The sequence below is a fragment of the Triturus cristatus genome, chromosome 11 (genome assembly GCF_964204655.1).
Source record: "Triturus cristatus chromosome 11, aTriCri1.1, whole genome shotgun sequence".
Classification (NCBI taxonomy): domain Eukaryota; kingdom Metazoa; phylum Chordata; class Amphibia; order Caudata; family Salamandridae; genus Triturus; species Triturus cristatus.
Genome location: NC_140594.1, coordinates 56,270,825 through 56,285,875, shown reverse-complemented (window position 1 = coordinate 56,285,875; position 15,051 = coordinate 56,270,825).

Sequence of the window (15,051 nt, the reverse complement as noted above, 5' to 3'; positions counted from 1 at the left end):
TTAAATATATCTAATTTTAGCTTTAGAAATTATGAATTTGAAAAACTGCAGCTCGATGTTGTAATGTAAGAAGAAAATACGAATTTATTGATGTTCGATTAATTAAAATCATTACATCTCAGCACTCATAAATACATGTAAAAATATTATATTGGAGAAAGTCTGAAAGTCTGAACGTAACAATAAATACATTCAATTATCCATCCCTCCTGAAACCTAAAAAGTTAATTGTTTGTCCGGTCACCCCCATCATAATGAGTACCCCCCACCCCGATTTCCATTTCCTCAAATTGCAGTCGCTTTATAAAAAGAGTTTGTGGTCTAGTCCTTTTCTGTATCAATGACCTCATCCACTATCAGCCCTTCATATCATTACCAGTGTACCAATGTCACCGCGCCACCTGTGTCATCATATCACCACAAATGATCCATATTTGTCCATCGTAGGAAATGGCTAGCCCGCGCAGGACACTCATCTTCGAGTAGCCACAAGGTCCATAATTACTCCGTGGAGATACCGCTCCTTGCTCCGTTTGCCTGCTGTGGTATCTTCCTCCTCCCTGTTACATCGTGTAGATTCCATAGAACACAGTTTGTTAGTAGAGAATTCTCAGTGCTTCAGTTGCGGACTGGTTACTGATGGCTGAGGTGTTATGAAATAAACCTCCATACTGAACTATACCTACGTGTTCCTCGTTTATCTAAACCTTACATTGGCGACGATTACGGGATTGAAGAATGGAGGCATAAAGAGAAACACCCCAACATCAACTGGAAGTCGTGAATTCACGTTCAGGCAGCACGTTAAAAAAAAAAAAAAAGAAATATTGGAAGAGAATCTTACTTCAAAGGTTCTATGCGTTGCAGACCCGTAAGGTACTGTGTCAGTTAAAACCTATATCTGCGCGTACGCTTTCACGTTTAAGGAAGAAAGTCAAACGTATAGTACTTCGTATGCCTCAAAATGGATAATTTGCTGTGCGGAAGAAAGAAGATTTAAATAACTTTTGCGCGCATACATGTGTGTGTTTTCAAAAGCGTTTCAGAAGTGTGGAGCACGTTATGCTGCGCGTATGCTGAAAAGTTTTTTAAAAAAAGACTTAAATAACTTTGCGCCCATGTTGCTGCGTAATTAAAAGCATTTCAAGAAACGTGGAGTAAGTCATGGTCACTCGCACACCCCTCCAGCGGCAGTATTTAGAACAAGGGAAGGGTGTTTTACGCTTCCCCTGCGGCAGAAAGAAACCTCTTACCCTGGTGTATCCTTGTTGAAGGCTGTGAAAGTGGTTATATGAGGGGCAGGAAACTTGGTGTTGGTTATTGCGTGCTGGCGTAAAGACTCGCTCTAGTGACAGTTTGTCGGGGCGGAGAAGATTCAAGTGACGAACACGCTGTGGGAGATCAGAGCTCCGTTCTGTTGAGAGGCAAGCAGCAACTGGCGACGCATTAGAATCCTGCAGTAGGATTCAGTGCTCAACACACGTCATCGATTACGTGGTATCAAAGTTGAGGACGATCGAGTCTTTGTTTGGAAGATTGTCTGCACAGCTTAAGGATTTCTCTTGGTCAAAGGAGAAATAAATAAACGGATCTTTGTCTGTTTGAACCTAAAGCTTTGGGAGAACAATTAAAGTCCAGTGTTGCTATAAAAATATATATATATATATTGTAAAATACCCATAGAACATATAAATAACTTTGAAATTATTTAGATGATATAAAAAATATATATAGATATAATATTGATGTTAAAGTAATATATCAAGGTTATTAGCCTAAGTTGAAACATTAATAAGCAACATAAGTATAATATTGAGAAAACACTTTAGTTTTTTATTATTATTATTTATTTAATTATTTTAAATTTACTGAAGGTTTAATGGTGTGTTAAAGATATATATTTAAAATGTAGAATGTAACATCTCCAGCGTTTTTTCTACCCAGTCCAGGTGAACCTTTAGTTAAATGGAGTAAATGGAAGAAAATATTTGCAAACTACGCAAGGGTTTGTGGAACTAATCTAAGTGCTGAAAGGAAACACTCTTTACTTCTACATTGTTTAGGTGGAGAAGGACAGGAAGTATTAGAGAACTTACCGGAGTTAACGAACGAAGAACAGAGGGGTTTAAATGAATATGAAATTAGCATTTTACAATTAGATAAACACTACTTACCTAGAACTAGCACCATCATGGAGAGATATCATTTTGGTTTAAGGGCTCAAGGTAAGGAAGAATCTGTATAGGACTTTTTAACGGCCCTAAGAAAGCTTGCTTCAAGCTGTAAGTTTGGAGGCCTAAACGAAGAGCGTATAAGAGATCAAAAACTAAGGGATGAATTGTGGCTTAAGGATGAGCCAGCTTTAGAAGAAGTAATTTTAATTGCTAAAAGAGGAGAGCATATGCTAAAATGTGTTACGGAGTTAAAAAATGAGAAGAGTAAAGTAGAAAACTCTACAGAAGAGGTGCAAAAAGATGTTTGCGTAGTGAAAGAAAGTAAGGTATCTACTTTACAAAGTGAAACAAAAAAAGAAGATGTTCCAGATACTTCTTTTGTTTGTATCCGATGTGGTATGGCTGGTCATAAAGCAAATTACAAAAAATGTCCAGCAATAAATGTGAATTGTCATGATTGTGGTAAAAAAGGTCATTTTTTAAAATTTTGCAAAACTAAACAAAAAAGGTTCCAGAACAAAGTGGTAAAAGAGGTTATATGTCAAATCGACAAAGATGTTTCAAATGATCATCCTGTTGGTAAAGTAAAAATTGATGGAGTCGATTTGGAAATGAAGTTCGATTCATGTTCACCTCTCACCATTGTTGATAAAGACATTTTTTACAGGTGGTTTCAGGAAAAGAATCGTCTACACAAGATGGATGTAAGCCCAGGAGGATATGGGGGTCAACCCATAAATATGTTAGGTTTTTTCAATGCTGCTATTGAGATGGAAAACAAATTGATTTTAGGTAAGCTTTATGTAGCAAAGAAAGGAGATTGTGTACTAGGCTGGCCACATCAACGTCTTTTAGGAGTTGCGCTTAATCCAAATGCAGAACCTCAGGTTCAGATTCAAGAAATAGATGCAAAAAATGATTTTGTGGAAAAGTTTCCAAATCTGTTTAAAAATGAGTTGGGTTGTTTGAGAGGTTATAAACATGATATTAAACTTAGAGTGGAGCACAACCTTCCATAGCTAAGGTAAGAAGAATACCTGTAGCATTACAAGGAATAGTGGAACAAGAGTTAGATAAGCTGTTGAACCAAGGTATAATTACTCAAGTGGAAGCATCTGAGTGGTTGGCACCAGTTGTTGTTGCCAACAAACCCAATGGTGAGATTAGACTTGCACTGATCTTCGCTCACTAAACAAAGAGGTGGTTGTAGATAAATTTCCTCTACCCAATATAGATGAAATTCTGTCTACATTGGGTGGAGCTCGATTTTTTACGACGTTGAATCTTACACAAGCTTATCATCGAATTGAGCTTACTGGAAAATCACAGGATCTAACATATTTTATCACTCCCATGGGTGCATTCAAATATAAAAGAATGCCATTCGGTTTGGTGAGGGCAGCCTCAGTTTTCCAGAGAATAATGTCATCAATTTTAAAAAGCATCAAAGGAGTAAAATGTTACCAAGATGATTTGTTAATTTTCGGTGCAACTTAGAAAGAACATGATTTTAGAGTGGAACTTGTTTTAAAGAAACTTGAAAATGAAGGTCTCACTTTAAAATACGAGAAATGTAAATTTTCTGTACAAGAAATTAACCATCTAGGACATTGCATCACTTCCATGGGTGTGATTCCTAAAAAAGAATTGGTTGATACCATTGTAAATTTGGGTGCTCCTATAAATAAGGAAGAACTAGTCTCTTTTCTAGGTATGGTGGAGTTTTATGGGAAATACATCAATAATTTGTCAAGTAAGTCATTTGCGATGAGAGAATTACTTGTAAAAAATAGAGAATTTATTTGGTCAGAAGAATGTCAAAAAGAGTTTGAAGGACTAAAATTGAATTTGAGGGATGCACCAAAGTTACAGCCATTTATTCCTGGTGAAGACACAACTGTGGTAACAGATGCTAGTTCGAAAGGCTCAGGAGCAATTCTTAAACAGTATAGAGATGGAAAGGAACAGTTAATTGTGTGTGCTTCTAGGAGTTCGAGAGGTGTAGAACTAAACTATTCAGTAATAGAAAAAGAAGCATTAGCTATCTACTGGGCTCTGAATAAATTTAGGAACTTTATTTGGGGGACTCATTTTAAGGTGTGCACGGATCATAAACCTCTTTAAGGAAGTTTTTAAGAAGAAAGGTCTTGATTTTATATCCCCAAGAATAAGACGTTGGGTGATTGGTGTGCAGGACTTTGGTTTTGTGGTTGAACATCTTCCAGGAGTGGAGAATATAACAGCAGATTGTTTGTCTCGTTTAGTTAGTATTGTTGATGAAGATCAAAATTGTGAAGAAGATTTTGAAAATGAAATAAGAGTATGTGAAATAACTTGTGGTATAATTAATGAGGAAGAATGGAAAGAGGAATTAAGAAATGACTCAGAGTTAGTAAAAGTTATTGACATGATTCAATCTGGTAACATTTGTGATACTTCTTTAACAAAAGTCTGGCAAATGATTGCAAATGAATTATCAATAGACAATGGTGTCCTGTTGAGAGGTGAAAAATTGATTTCTCCTACGTCTTTAAGAAATAAGTTAATTGGGGAAGCTCATAAAGGTCACCTGGGTATAGTAAAAACTAAGGAAAGGTTAAGAAGTAGTTTTTGGTGGCCTGGTATGGATTTGGAAGTTGAACTCGAAGTGAGAGAATGTTTACTATGTAAAGTTAGTGATAAGGTTCTTTCTCCGAGAACTTTACCCATGGTTTGTCGAACTCTGCCTGATGCCCCTTGGGAGGATGTTGCCATGGACATTGTGGGTCCACTTTCTGGAGAACACACCACACCTTATTTATTAGTCCTTCTTGATTTATATTCAAGATGGGTAGAAGTGTCAAGTGTGTCTGAGGTGACTTCCAACAGTGTGATCTTTCTTAAAAGAAGTTTTCAGAAGAGAAGGTTTTCCAAAAGCTTTCTTAATGGACAATGGTCCTCCATTTTGTTCAAAACTAATGGAAACATTTTTGGAGTCATGTGAGATTATACACAAGAAGTGCTAAATTTACCATCCAGAAACGAATGGCACAGTAGAAAGGTTCAACAGGGTGATAAAGGAAAATATTTAACTGTCAAGGGTTAACTCTTTATGTTGGAAAGATGAATTACAGAAATGTATTCTAGCTCATCGTTTCTCTCCTCACATTTCTACTGGTAAATCACCTTTTGAACTATTTAAAGGGAGGACACCTAATACGAAATTAAGCCCAGGTTGGATGATTTGGGGTAAAGGCATCAAAGACAACAGTGTAGGTAGCTGGCGAGAAAGGGAAAAAAGGTTACAAGTAAAAAACAAGGTAAATTATGATGAAAGAAAGAACGTTAAGAGGTTTCATGCTAAAGTTGGGGACATTGTTAGAGTTAAGGCACCGGTGGGAACGATGTCTTGGTCTAAATTTACTAAACCTTCCCGTGTTGTTAAATGTTTTAAAAATGCTGTGAAATTACAAGATGGGAGGATTTGGAATCTTAATCGTGTTGTAATTCTCAAATCACTTCCAGTTAAATTTTGTGGTAGTAATAATCAATCTGATTTCAATCATTCTAATGTGTGCGCTGAACCAAGGAGAAGTGGACGGAAGATTACCTTTCCTTCACATTTGAAAGACTATGTCAGCTAAATCTTCCATTGTTTGTTTCATGCTGAAGATGATTATACTTGTATCTGTGATATGTAATTGTATGTTTCTTCTTTCTGTTTATAGAAGGGAGGTGTGTGGTATTTTCCTCCTCCCTGTTACATCGTGTAGATTCCATAGAACATAGAACACAGTTTGTTAGTAGAGAATTCTCAGTGCTTCAGTTGCGGACTGGTTACTGATGGCTGAGGTGTTATGAAATAAACCTCCATACTGAACTATTCCTACGTGTTCCTCGTTTATCTAAACCTTACACCTGCGGACCCATAACCCCTAACATTTCTTCCCCTATGAGGTCAAACCCCCAAAAGAGTGTTGTGCCACAATGCTACTATTCCCTTAAGAGGATATATCTATATATATATATATATATCCCAATACCGTAGAGACGATTGAAGATGGCAATGAAAATGCCTCAGCTCCAAAGACCACACGGACACGGACCTTCAGTTGAGTGCTGCTTTTATTTTACTGGCAGTGTCGTCTTGACGTTTCGGCTCCCATGAGCCTTGTTCACATGACAACGTGAATGTATAAAATGACCCAATAAATAGTGATGGTAAAAGTTCAAGGTTCAGCCTGAAGTCATGTGATTATACTGACCATAGACATAAACAAATTACTTCAGTATGATCTCAGCGCTGACTGTGCAAAATAAGCAGAAGCTGGTTTAGATGCAACCAATATAAAGATGCTTTCCAAATTGTTGTTATGCATAAAAATGTGTAAAATACATTATTAAAATACTGAACAACAATATATATAAATATATAAATATATAAATAAACAAGTCAGTTTAAAATCCAAATCTGCATTTTTACATAAAATAATGTAAAAAACTAAATAGCTTAAATGCCATGGCATCAGTGGATTTGTGCATGCTGAAAGGACATGAGCTCCATCCACTTGGTTTTAGATGATATTGCTCTGTTCCCTCTGAAAAAACTGACACGTTTGCTAAATTTGCCGCGACAAATTAGCATTTGTAAAGACTTAAATTATCGGCTTGAATGCCAATGGCTAATATCAGCCAGTTAGTAAGGCTAAAACATATATTACTAAAAATCAATTAAAAGCATGTTTTGTAAACGTAAACAAGTTATCTAATAATTTATATACATTTATTATGGTTTCTATTGCTAATAGCTAACAGTCATCAATATAGATCCTGAAATCATACTCTATACTTAGAGAAATTAAACAAAAATCATAAGGAAATTACCATCACTGCAGAAAAGTGCCCAAATACCTAAAAAACACCTAATGTGGAAGGGGGAGACGTGCTGGAAGTGAATTGGGAAATGCAAATGTGACTTATACGCTGTGCCTAAATAAGTATTATGTAGTTACTTACTCAAAGAATATTTTTGTTATGTTGTAATAGTATCAGTTTCATCGCTGGAGTGTAAGTATTGAGTTCATGCTACACTACCCAATTAAATATGGATATATTTTTAAAATTGGCCAACCGTGCCTGTAAAATATAGATTAAAACCAGATTGCTAAATAATCTAAAATGACTAAATAGTTGTGTAATTAGATGATGTCTGAGATGATAATGGTGACACCTGCAAAGCTATTCATTGGGTTCTACAATCCATAAGAACCACATATGAGACTCATATCAAATGCATGATCTAGTGATTTAGTGTTATACATACGATCAGATATACAATATTAAAATAGTGCAAAAGTATTGCCTATCAGGCCTGATAGAATACGATCGCAAAATCCATTAATATACTGAATGTACATCACCAAGAAGTGTCAGTTAACAAACTATGTTGAACTCAAATAGATTTGAGATCAACCAATATAGTCAAAATAAATAAGTCTAACAATATTCTACAGACTCGTGTGATATCATAAAAAAGAAAAAAGAAAAAAGTTCAGCTAAACAGTACTCAGTTAAGGTAGACAAGTGTATAGGTCCTCCGTGACATTCAGACCCTTAGGGCATTTTGTATCGAGCTGCAGAATGTAACGGGTTTCCAATTTTCGGAGTTTGGCTTCTCTGTTACCCCCCACCCCCCGCCTGCTAGCATTGACAGCGTCAATCACAAAGAATTTGAGGGGACGATTATCACTCTGATGTGTGTCTTTGAAGTGTCTAGCAACAGGGTAGGTATTATCCTGATTCGATATGGCTCTTAAGTGTTGCAATATCCGTTTATGAACGGCCAATTTGGTGCTGCCGACATATCTAAAGGAGCAGGGACATTCAAGTATGTATATGGCATATTCAGTTTTACATGTCAGCAACTTTTTGATCTGATGTTCAGTATTGCTGAAGCCATCCTGATATGTCTTAGTATTCACCCCATGCGTGCAGGATTTACAGGTTTTACATCGAAAGAAGCCAGTATTAGTTTGAAGCCAAGTGGATTTTTCAATTAATTCTGGATTAGTATCAACTAAATGGTCCCTCATAGACATAGCTTTGCTGAATGTTAAGGAAATTCGTGTAGGCAGTGATGGCCCTATGATAGGATCATTCAATATTATGGGCCAATTATGATTGATGATCCTATAGATGTCTTTATGCTGTTTACTAAAGCCTGTTATGATTCTAAAGGTATTCTCCAAGTCATGAGGACTATCAGTGATGTTAATACCTTGAGTTCCCTGTTCAGTTGGGGCCATAATATAATAGTTCCTGTCTCGTATGTTTCATTGATTTCGATATAGCACTATCTATGCTACGTCTAGAGTAACCCCTTTGGATGAATCTCATCTTGCTCGCTAACTGTGCATTTTCCAGATCTAGGGCATTACTGCAGACTCGTCAAATTCGCTGCATTTCCCCATACGGGATGCTTGCTATTAAGTGTGCCGGATGTGCACTACCCGAATGCAATACAGTATTGCCTGCTGTTTTTTTACTAAACAATCCAGTTTCCATTGAGTTGTTCTTAATATAGACTTCAGTGTCTAGGAATGTTACAGATGTTTGGCTCATATTAGCAGTAAAGGCAAGATTGAGATCATTCACATTGATACTGGATATAAACTCATATATATATATATATATATTCACTGAAAAAACCATAGGTTTCAGGGGTGTTATAGTTAGCTGGACTTTTCACTTGTACAAAACCATTGAAATTCCCCCGTTATAGTTAGTTCAGCTAACTATAACTCGGGCGCCCGCAATGCACTGCTGATGACGTCACATATTACATCACTCATGACATGGTCAGTGACATCACTCATGACATCACTGATGACATCTCAAATGACATCACTGATGACATCACTGATGACATCATCCTTGTGATAGAGTGGCAGACCTCCTCTCACCCTAATATAACCTTTGATACACACATTCAAAAATAGAGACTAAAATTTTCAAAACAATGGACATACCAATACCAGTTACAACAACCTCTTCAGTAATTCTAAGATCCACATACACATCCACTCATTCACCAACAGTCCTATACAGTCACTCATACATGTACTCACTCATCATATATACTCATACACCTATACATCCTGTTACACAATGCCACTCATCCATAGAGTTACTCACACACATAGTCACTCATGCTAATAAAGAATCAAACATACATTTACTTGCATATACAGTTATACACACACCACCATACTTACTTCTACGGAAACTTACACATACTTAGTCTTTTAAACAATCACTTATAGAAACACATACTTATTCATACAGGAACTCTTTCAATCTCTCACTCTCACATATACTCACATATATACACCAATAGTCACATATACTAGTTTAAAACATATGTAGTTACTCATAAAGACACTACCGAGACAGTCATTCACTCACTAACACACCCATACACACACTCATCCACCCATACAGTCCTGCACACATGCTGTGTTCAACACATACAAACAGTGAGTCACTCATTCATGCACCTATGCACTACGTAATACCCCCCACCGAACCATGCAGACACTCAGACTGATACTCAAAAAACCAACTAATAACCTATATAGACACCCATGTAGCTACTCACCAACCCATGCAGCCACTTATACACAAAGTGAGAGACTGATACAGATATTTACATATTTAAACATTACTCACTAAGCCATGTATTCACTATGATACACTTAATCAGTCAGTTACACAATCAATTTTTCAAAAACAAATCATCCATTTAGACACTTATATACCCATTTATTCTTCCATCGACCTTGAGATATACATATATAAAACATATTTAATTTTCAGAAAAACACACATTCACTGGATGATGTCATCAGTGATGTCATCAGTGATGTCATTTGAGATGTCATCAGTGATGTCATGAGTGATGTCACTGACCATGTCATGAGTGATGTAATATGTGACGTCATCAGCAGTGCATTGCGGGCGCCCGAGTTATAGTTAGCTGAACTAACTATAACGGGGGAATTTCAATGGTTTTGTACAAGTGAAAAGTCCAGCTAACTATAACACCCCTGAAACCTATGGTTTTTTCAGTGAATATATATATATATATATATATATATATATATATATAGCGACGGTGGGCCGTGGCGGGTTAGCGAAGCCCAAACATCCAAAGTTCCATTGTAATTCTTTCAAAATAACAACGATCCACGGCACCAAAATGCTTTTAAACGGATTTCATTTTGAGGCAAAGATAAACCAGTTTACTTGTTCATGAGTGCCGAGGTTTTGTGAAACAGATGATTAAATAAACATCATGTGACCTGTGATTGCAGTGAAAAAACGTGAAGCTAGACTTTACCATTTGCAAGACAGAATTCATTTCACTACATTGACATCACAATATTACCTCATATTACGTTGTCAATAGTTCAAACATCTTATATGGTTGGAAAAATTCAGAAATGTTCAAAGACAGACATTGTTAGACCAAAATAGCGGATCTACATATTTTCAATCGTACTGTGTCCTTGATGTTACAATTCAAAACTTTATTCCCCAATCTCTCCCGTAAAAGACATTGTTTGACACGCGTGTGTCTGACATAACTTGGAAAGTCCCCTCGCTATGTTTCAAGAGCTAAATATCCAAATCGTGGATATACTTTACCACACCAATAATGATCATGCGCCCCCTGTTTAATCATTAATCATGCAAACTTGCTGACTCAATGACATTTTGCACTAGTGCGCAGGAGCTATTCAAATACGAGGAAACATGTATATGGGTCAAGATTATTTTGTGAGGCTCGGATGTTATGGGGACTCAAGGAATCGTTTTATTGTTATCAAGGACAATTTTTACTCGGACATTTTGTGTTCAGTCCTGCACAGCGAGTATTTATCTGGACTGTCATCTTTGAGTCCATCCCCATGCATCATCCATCCCAGTAAGGTGAATTGTGGGAGTTGTAGTATTTGCAGCACTCCCGCTGATGGCTGGTCACGTGATGGGGTATTGTCAATGCTCCCGCCAATGGGAGGGTGCAGGACTATTTGAGTACACAGGTGGGGCAGCACCTTGATCTACAGCGGCATCTGACGAAGGCTGAAGTCAGCCAAAATGCATCATGCCACATGCTGTTTCATTAAAACGATTCCAAAGAAATCCCCTGTGGGGCTTCTACCTTTCGTGACTGGAGGGGTTTGGTGCTCATATATATATATATATATATATATATATATATATATATATATATATATATATATATATATATTCACTTAAAAAACCATAGGTTTCACACATGTTATAGTTAGCTGGACATTTCACTCATAAAAAACCAATGAAATTCCCCCGTTATAGTTACTGCAGGCAACTATAACTCACGCGACCGTAATCCTCTGCTGATGCTAATACTGTATTTAGACACTTATTTACCCATGTCTTCTTCCATTAATCTTTAGCTATACATATATTACAAATATTTATTTTTCAGAAAGACACATATGTCATCAGTGATGTAATATCTGACGTCATCAGCAGAGGATTGCGGTCGCGTGAGTTATAGTTGCCTGCAGTAACTATAACGGGGGAATTTCATTGGTTTTTTATGAGTGAAATGTCCAGCTAACTATAACATGTGTGAAACCTATGGTTTTTTAAGTGAATTTGCAAGGTTTTTTAAATGCTAATTCCTAACTATAACGTGTGTGAAACCTATGGTTTTTTCAGTGAATTTGTACGTTTTTTTAAATGCTAATTTATTTATGTTTTATTTTTTTTATATATTTATTTTACAATAAACTATGTATTAAAAATTATTATTTTTATTTTTTTTGGTTTTCACCCTGCGAATTATTTTTTTTTTTTTGTAAAAAAAAAATTTTTTTTGTGTGTTTTTCAGGGTGCGCGCACTTTGCGCGCACCCCCGCCATTTAAAAAAAAAAATTTTTTTTTTTTGCCTTCGGGGTCCTTCAGGGACCCCCTGACAAAGGCTAGGGGGTCAGGAACTCTCTACCCTGCCCCCTTTTCACGTTCGCCACCTTCCTTTTTCACTCTCGCACTGAAAACAAACAAAATGGCGGCCGACACTTCCTGATTTCGACCGATTCGAACGTTGACTAACATGTAACCACCAATCAGAATTACGCTCGCGCACGTTAGGGTGCTCGCACAGTGCTCGCACGGTGCGCGCACCCTGCGCGCACATAGATATATATATGCTTTTAAATGCTATTTTCTCTGGAAATACTGAACAGATTTACACCAGACCTGCAAAAGGCACTTCCTTGACCTTATGGCTACCTCTCTGCCAAATTTCAAGTAATTCTGTTCAGCCGTTCGGGCTGTAGCTGTGTCTAAAGGTCCTATGGAAAAATGCATGGGAAAAACGCGTTTTGGGACCCCCCTTTTATCTCAGCCCCCGCTTGACGAATCCCCCCGAGACTTTCAGGGTAGGAGCGGAGCGTAGCGCCCCACCTATTTTGAAAAATTCGCGAGGATTCGTCGACCGGCGCCAAAGTTATTCAAAATAGAATGTTGCGGATTTCCTATGGAAACGTGGTCCTAACTATAACTACCTACTGGCGACCGCCAGTAGGTAATATATATATATATATTCAATCAGTTACCGTCAGGTCCTTCCGGGATGAAACCCTTGTCAGGTGGTGCGCTGTCCGGCGAACCCAAAGCCGGATAATCCAAACAACGTTCATAGAAAAAGAAAAACGCACTCTCAGAGGTTGATCGTATTTTACTAAATCATCGTTACGCGTTTCGACACAGCAGTGTCTTGGTCACACGATGTCTGCAATGTTTTCAAACAACCTATATGCACATAAACATAAAAGAAGTACTAACGTATTCCTGGATCTACAATGTTGCAAGTAGTCACCATTTTGGAACGGGTTACAAACATAAACTCATAGATAAGTATCTGCGTGTTTTCTTGGCAATAGAACGCTGAATTTACAAAACAAAATGAATTCAAGTACTTGTAAAATTCTTACAGGTTCGCATACTTCATTACCATGAAACTAACCAAAAAGTCCAAGTTTATCGTGTGTTGAGATAATTGAATTCACAAAACTTTATCGATTGCATACCAACACAAACATGATTGCAAACCAGGGCTTCAAAAGCCTCGTACATCTGTTTATATCTAAATACCAGGCGGACTAGTGCCGCATCCGGATCCACGTGCTGCTATGTTGGGGTAAGTATCATGAAAACATGCTCTAAGCCTCAGGAGTTATCCGAACTCCGTGCCCGTATAGTGACTTATAAGGACTAGTGCCTCTACAATTCTTACGGTCATGCAGACTCAGGAAATGCCTCCGCATAAAATCTCTCAAGCGCCAATTGGCAAAATCAAAGTGGGAGCAAGTAGTACTTCTAACTAAAGGCCCTATAGTGCTACATCAGAAGGAACTGGCAGTACAGGTAATCCATAAAGCATAAACTAAATGATATAAAGATCCGTGCAATTAAAGATAAAGAGCACTGAACAACATATGTGCAGTCCTTATCTTATTGGGCGTGTGGTGGCATCCTCATGAAGAAAAGGGTAGGGAACCGGTGCCGTATCTTTGAGAAGTGAATGGTCCCTTCCTTTCCTCCTGGATAATGAAAGAAACAAGTTAAAATTACAAATAGCCCAAGAAAAATATTTTTAGCTCAAAATACATTTTTCATATATAACATGAGAACTACTTGGGTTACCATGCAGTAACATATAGAGTCACAGTAAATGGCAACAAAAAAGGCAATGAAAGACAATTAAAGGCAATAAAATTGGCACAAGTTCAGTCATCATGTAAATGAGTTGCCAGTTCCTCATCAAGATTGTGTCCCCCCGGAAACTTAGTTTCCAATTCCATTATCCATTTCGATTCTCTCTTTCTGAGGGCTAACTCTCTGTTCCCCCCTCTTTTCGATGTATTAACTTGTTCTATCGCAAAGTATTTGAGAAGAGAGTAATTGGATTGATGTTTATCTTGGAAATGTCGTGCAATGGGATAGTTACGATCCAAGTTGGTGATGGCTCTAAGGTGTTCCAGTATCCGCTTCTTAACCATACATGTTGTACTCCCGACATACCGGAGTCTGCACGGACATTCCAGAATATACACTACAAAGTTGGTGCTGCATGTGAGGAACTGTGTTATAGTTTTACTTTGACCTGATCCTGCGACCTCAAATTCCTTGACCATGTGGCTGAATTTGCATGCCTTGCAATGGCCACATGGATAGAAACCTTTAAGATTAAATGGGTTCCTATTCGGGTTTTCTGTAATATCTCCCCTGACCAGCATATCCTTCAAATTTTTCCCTCTTCTATAGGTGATCAGGGGTCTGTCACTGATGTTGCCGCCAATAATGGAATCCGATTTTAAGATTCTCCAATTATCGGCCAGAATTTTTTGGACATGTTTGGATTCTTGATTAAATGTGGTTATAACCCTTACAGGTGTTTCTTCTTGGTCATCTTTGGCAGAATATTCAAGGGCTTGAGATCTACTGATATTCCTGATCTTGTCCTTGGCATTCCTTAGCACCCATTCAGGGTAGCCTCGCTCCTTAAATCTACATAGCATGATACTTTGTTCCTGCTGAAAATCGTCCTCAGTGCTGCAATTTCTACGTGTCCTGAGTAGCTCACCAAATGGAATGCTCCATTTAAGAGACTCTGGATGGGCACTGCGGGCGTGTAGTAAGCTATTACCGGAAGTTTCCTTCCGGTGTAAACTTGATACCATGCTGCCATCTTGTATTGTAATGAGAGTGTCTAGGAATTCAATTTTGTTATTGCTTATACTTGAAGTAAGCTGTATACTGTAGTCATTGTTATTCAGTTTGTTGA